The sequence below is a fragment of the Gracilinanus agilis genome, unplaced genomic scaffold (genome assembly GCF_016433145.1).
Source record: "Gracilinanus agilis isolate LMUSP501 unplaced genomic scaffold, AgileGrace unplaced_scaffold57136, whole genome shotgun sequence".
NCBI classification, from domain to species: Eukaryota; Metazoa; Chordata; class Mammalia; order Didelphimorphia; family Didelphidae; genus Gracilinanus; species Gracilinanus agilis.
In genome coordinates, this window is record NW_025392617.1 from 1164 (window position 1) to 7374 (window position 6211).

The 6211-nt window shown below is 36.2% G+C and overlaps 1 pseudogene; it reads left to right on the forward strand.

The window, feature by feature from the left end:
• The first annotated feature begins 4312 nt into the window (after positions 1–4312).
• On the forward strand, positions 4313–5243 carry LOC123256224 (annotated as a pseudogene).
• Positions 5244–6211: the final 968 nt, after the last annotated feature.

Below are 6211 nucleotides of genomic sequence, written 5' to 3' on the forward strand. Positions count from 1 at the left end.
GGTTAAATATGTCAGTGACTTCTTTCTAACAGGTGCCCAGGTTGGGACCTCTTGAGAGGTTAGGTAGATGGTTAACCTCTCTAGGCCCAACCTAAGGTTGGATTAATTGTTAAAAGGCTATTGATCGGTTTTGGAAATGATTGAGATCTGACTGCATATTAGTTTTCCCTTCCCAAGGGCTGTGATAGAATAACCACTCAGGAAGATACTTGTTAAATCACTATTAATTATTGATGAGGAAAGGATAACAAGGTAATATGTTTGGGGATTGGGAACCCTATTGCTATTGTTTGGCTACTAAGCTAATCATTGATCAGGACTGGAGATTGCTAGGCTGATAGAGGCTTGAGGTCTTCACCCTCTCACTAACTCTGACCTGACCTGACCACAGCCAAGTCAGAGAATAGGGAAGGCTATTGATGTAGATATTGATTGATGATCTGTGTATTCTCTCAGCTCTACCACCAATAATATTGGTGGATCACTAGCTCTCTCACAGTCAAGCACTGGTTATAGGTTCAGGTTCAGGCCTACCCTCTTCTTCTTCTACCACCCTTCACCTCCCTCTGTCCCAGTTTTTTCTCCAAGAGAAGTTTGCTCAAGTCTCAGCTTTGAGTTCTGAGACCCCAACTGTAGTTCTTAGGGAGTATTTATAGGGTGGGGTTAACCGACTTTTGCCCCTGGCTCAGGGCACCTGGGAACATTCCAAATCTCTCAATTGTCATCCCTGTCAGTCAAGGTGGCATCCATCTTATCCAAGATAATGATTTCAACAAAACATGGAAATGCCATTCTCCATTCCTAATTTTTCTCATTGATTCCCTTAAACTTACTTTCACTTTATTCCTCATTATTTTTGTGATTTCATCTAATTCAATAAATCAATCTCTAGATAGTGGGATAATTATACAATTGAATTTATGAATTATTTGTGAATAATCTCTATTGATTTTTTCAATTAATCCCACAATAGAGAATATCTCATAGTCATCCCTCTCTTTCTAGTACAAAATACTATATAAATTTAGAAGCATTTATTTGACATCTCTTTTTTCCATCGTTTCTTCTTGAATTTGGAAAGAAATGTGAAGAAAGGATTATCATAGATTTATTTTTCCTATTATTTAAGTGAAATTATTAATCATCTTTATCATTCCCATCTCCTCTTCTCTAAAACAAAGCATCATATTTGCATAGGAAAAAGGTCCCAATAAAATGTTAAATCTCTTGTACTATTATATCTAACATTTCTAGAAATTGTTTAAATAATAGTGGTTATAGGGCCATCCTTATTTTAATATGATGCTCATTACTAAAGTATATCATTGTAAACAATATTAGATCATTTTATTTGTGCACTTTCAGACATATTAAAAGAGAATCCTTTATACTTTTAAATATTTAAATATATATGTATATATATATATATTATATATATTACATTTAACAATAAGCATCGATACTGGGTCTGACTTTCATTCTCCCTCTCCACTGAAGTGGTGTTTAATCTCTGGATCTATCCTGTCTGTACCATGGGAAGTTTAGCCCCTAAAGGGAATAGACAGGACCTTTTTATTATACTTTTTGATACTTTATACCCCCCACCTTAGAACCCATGGGGAATTACCTAAAGGGAAGAGGTAAAAAGGTACTCAATGCAGAATGTAAACTAGTTATGAAGCAGCTGTTTTTTTCTTTCACACAAAGAAATGTTTAACACACAAGAAACTTTCAGTTTTTATTAGTAAAAACTTAAATAGCATATAGAAATTCAGTGGGATACTACTGCTGTAGTACACAATTCTGAGAGAGTAAGTTAAAACTATCATATCATAAAGCATTTTCTGAGATTGCTGAATTATTTTTTCACATTTCTCCAAAATTCTTCATTATCAAAACAATTTTTACAGATTCTTATCTTCTGATAAGGCAGTCCAGGCATTTAGCTCATCTCTCTGATGCTGGTCATCTCTCAGAAACCCTGAAAGCTTCCACCTAAAAAAAGCCTCCCAAAACTGAAGGATCCTGGAACAGTATTGGGGTAGCCACTCCTCCACAAGCTAATTTAGAATTGATGTTAATCAAGAAAGATAAATGAAATAGAAGGATCATTCAAAGGTCTAGGCTCAAGTTTGACTACCTGAACTCCAGTATTGTCTTTCACTTGGGAGCAGTTTCCAGGCTGCTTAGTTTCTTTCCCCAAACTTAATGAGGAAGTCTGGACTAGTTTAAGAATTTGGAATTTGTTGTGCGTCATAAAGAAACAGCATAATCTGTAAATCCCATCAGATCCAGGTGTAGCTGAATGTTATTACTACTCTATGACTCTTCATTAATAAAGGTTTTGCTGTGTAATAAATCACTTCAATTTAAAAGAAAATGTTGAATATGTGGGAGGCCATTAAGAGAAACAGAGTCTCAAATAGATATTTTTATCTGGACTCCATCAAAACATCAAAGAAGCCCAGCAGAGCCAAATGTTAATCTTTCTATTCTATAAAATTAGAACAAGACTGGATGGGTTATCTAAAATAAAAATCTGAAATTCCTCTTTTGACCCCTTTTATGATCCACACCTTTCCTTATTAGAAAGCAATATAGTCTTACTGGAAAGCTTTAAGTTCTTATCAAATCAGCAGTCAAGAGGTTAACATTCTCCCCTTTAGTCAAAAATGCTGCTGCTGAATTTCAAAAGTAGTTTCAGACAGCCAAGGCCAAAAATTCAGGGGTTTCACCTCCTAGCAAAATATTCCCAGACTTAGCTTTCTGATAACAAGGCAGCTGAAAGGTCAGCTTGGTTCTTATCTTCACCTTGAAATTTCTAAGCCTCTTTGTATGTCTATGTTGAAACTGCAATTCTGCGCAGCTCTGAAACTTCCCCTTTGCTTTTGGGTGAAAGGGAAGCTTTAATTTCATATATAATAAACTTGTGACTCCATTGTACCTTGGAGCAACTATGAGCTGACAGAAATCTAGTCTCTGGCTTCTTTCTTATCACTGAAGCCATCCTTATCAGATTATGTGGAGATTTAAGATAGCTTTCAATGGGAATCACTTCCTTATCTGCATGGAATCTACCTGGAATCACTCCATTATCTATAGCTATTCCTATTCATCAGCCTTAAAGGGATTATTTCATCAACCCAAAGTACTCAAGTCCTTTATTGTTGAGCAACTCCTTCCTCAGAAGTTTTTCAATCTCAATATTCCAAAGGGTATAAACCATTGCTACCCTGACTACATATATATAGCTATCAGAAAGTGAAAGGAATACTGACTATAATAATTAGTTGGGAGTGGCTCAAGCCTTTTTTTTTTTTCAGGGATTTCTGATACATAGCAATAATCCTTGTTAACTATAACCTAAGAATGAGAAACCCTCTAGAACCCTGAACTTCCTGTACTGACTGAGCCTGAACTGGAAACAGTTTTAGGAACTTTTCCTAATAAGACAATTATTATCTGGACCAGGAGAAATTCCAGAGATTTCCAAATAAAATAACTGTTAGCAACTTATTTCCTCAGAACCCAAAAGTCACTTCAAGGATTTATTATCATATTCTGTTAAGAATTTTCTCTCCTATCCTTTCCCCTGAGCTCTGGTATTTTTCTTCTTTTTTTATCTTCATTTTCATAGAATAAAAGGTTAGCCAATTGTTGTAACTAATGTGCTCCTTTTCTCTAGGAGAGGAGCACCACATGCATGCCATTTTGCCGAGGATATAGTAAGAACACCCTTTGCTTCTCTCTCACTTTCTAATGTTTTTTTCTCTCTCAGTTTGGCTCTAGTCCATGAAGTCAGAGGGAAGGTAGCAGGTTGACCATTTTCAAAGACTTTTTTGCATCTAGTTCAGCTTTTCATTAACTCTTCACCAAAAACATTGCAATAGTTTCCTATTTTCCACACACCCATCATCTACTCCTTTACCCTATACATCCACACCAAAAAAAAAAAAAAAAAAAAAAAAAAAAAAAAAAAACCCTACCAAATTGATGATCCATTTTCCAGTCATCAAAATATTATTCTGCCTCCACTCTGGTCACTCTCAGAATGTTGAGCCCATATAGGTGAGTTTTCAGATCTTGGACAGAATCGGATATTATACAATTCTCCTCTTGCTAACTGTAGTTACAGGAAGGCTTAACTCTAACAATATTTCTCACTAGAAAACCATCCTTTTCAGAAACATGACATGAACCAACTCATTGCCCAGGAACAAAAAACTTGTTACAGATCAAACATCTTTGAGTGCTATTCAAAGAAAAAGTATCTATTAAAGCCAAAACTGGTCTCCTCCCCTACCTACCTACCATGTCTAATCTGAATGTTCCTGACATTGAAATCTCCACCTTTTTCTTGGTTGGGATCCCAGGGCTGGAGCATTCTCACATCTGGATTTCCATCCTCATCTGCTTGGTATACTTAATTTCTTCTACGGGCAACTGTACGATCCTCTTTATCATCAAGACAGAACCTTTACTTCATGAACCCATGTACTATTTCCTGTCTATGCTGGCTTTCTCTGACCTGGGCCTTTCCTCTCTTCTCTACCATGCTGAGGGTTTTTCTATTCAGTGCTCCTTCAATCTCTGTTGATGCCTGTTTGGCACAAGAGTTTTTCATTCTTGGCTTTACAGTTACAGAATCTTTGGTTCTTGTAATTATATCCTTTGATCACTTCATAGCCATTTACAACCCCATGAGATATAGTTCCATCCTCAGAAATACAAGAGTTGCCCAAATAGGGCTGATAGTTGTCAGTAAGAGTATCCTCTTAGTACTTCCCTTCCCCATAACTCAGAAGGGACTCAGAAAAATCTTCTGTCCCATTCTTACTGCCTCCATCAAGATGTCATGAAGTTAGCCTGCTCTGATAATAGGATCAATGTCATCTATGGCTTCTTTGGTGCCCTCTGCATCATGGGTGACTTTCTGCTTATTGCTGTGTCCTACATACTGATATTGAAGGCTGTGCTGGGAATTGCATCCCATGGAGAAAGACTCAAAGCTCTCAACACTTGCATCTCACACATCTGTGCTATAATCATCTTCTATGTGCCCATTATCACCCTGGCTATTGTCCATTGATTTGCAAGACAAGCTCCTTCTATTTTTTATATCCTCTTAGTCAATTTTCTCTTGATAGTACCACCCCTAATGGACCCTAATGGACCCTGTTGTGTATTGTGTAAAAACCCGCCAGATCCGGGAGAGAGTCCTAAGGCACCTGAGAATAAAATAGGCATATGGCAAGGACAACGGTAACTTCAGTTTTTGGAGAAGGTTAAAAATCTGTTACAAAAAAATGACTGGATCATAATATCCTTGATTTAGAGCTGAAAGACTGAAAAGGACATTATAGGTTATCTAAATATAACCCCATCATCTTTCAAATAGAGAAATTAAGGCAAAGAAAGATTAAATAAGTTATTCAAAGTCATACAAGAAATAAATTGCTAATTCAGAAAATAACTTGGGTCCTCTGATTAACAATTCCATGCTCATTCTTGTTCTGTACTCAAATGTTTATTTTTGCTATCATGCTGTCATCATCAACCACATTTAATTAAATTTTTGAATTTTTTAAAATTGTGATTTCCATTGTGGGGTAAATGTTAAGTGTGCTTAGGAGTGTTAAGGTTTCAAACAATTAAAAGATTCTTCATGATCAGAACATATAGTGCATATTTTTTATATTTCAGTACTCCTAGAATTTGTGAGTCCCTAGTTATAGATATTCCTTCCCTCAATACAGATTTCAAATATGTATAGTAGATTTCCTTAGGAAATTACTATCCTAAGGTAGGAAAATTCCATCCCCAAATTTGCTGGCTACAGTGACAACTTTAAACTGTCATGAAAGCTTTTGGACATGTACAAGAATGAATCAGTTAATGATCCAAAGGAAATAACAGGAACCCAGTATAAAGAATATATATGGAGACAAAAACAGTAGCAAGGTTACATCAAATGAATCAAGAGAAAGGGGAGGAGAGGATCTTTGTGAAAGCAGGAAATCTGCATAATTGTGTGACATGGAAGATTAAAAGCCAGTCAGGGAAGCCCTAAATTCATTCTATATACGTCACAAAATTTTGTTTTTCCTGAAACCACAATCTACAGTATCTTCTTTATCTCCCAATTTAACCACAATCTACAGAATCTCCTTCATCTCCCCATTTCTCTCTCTCTCTCTCTCTCTCTCTCTCT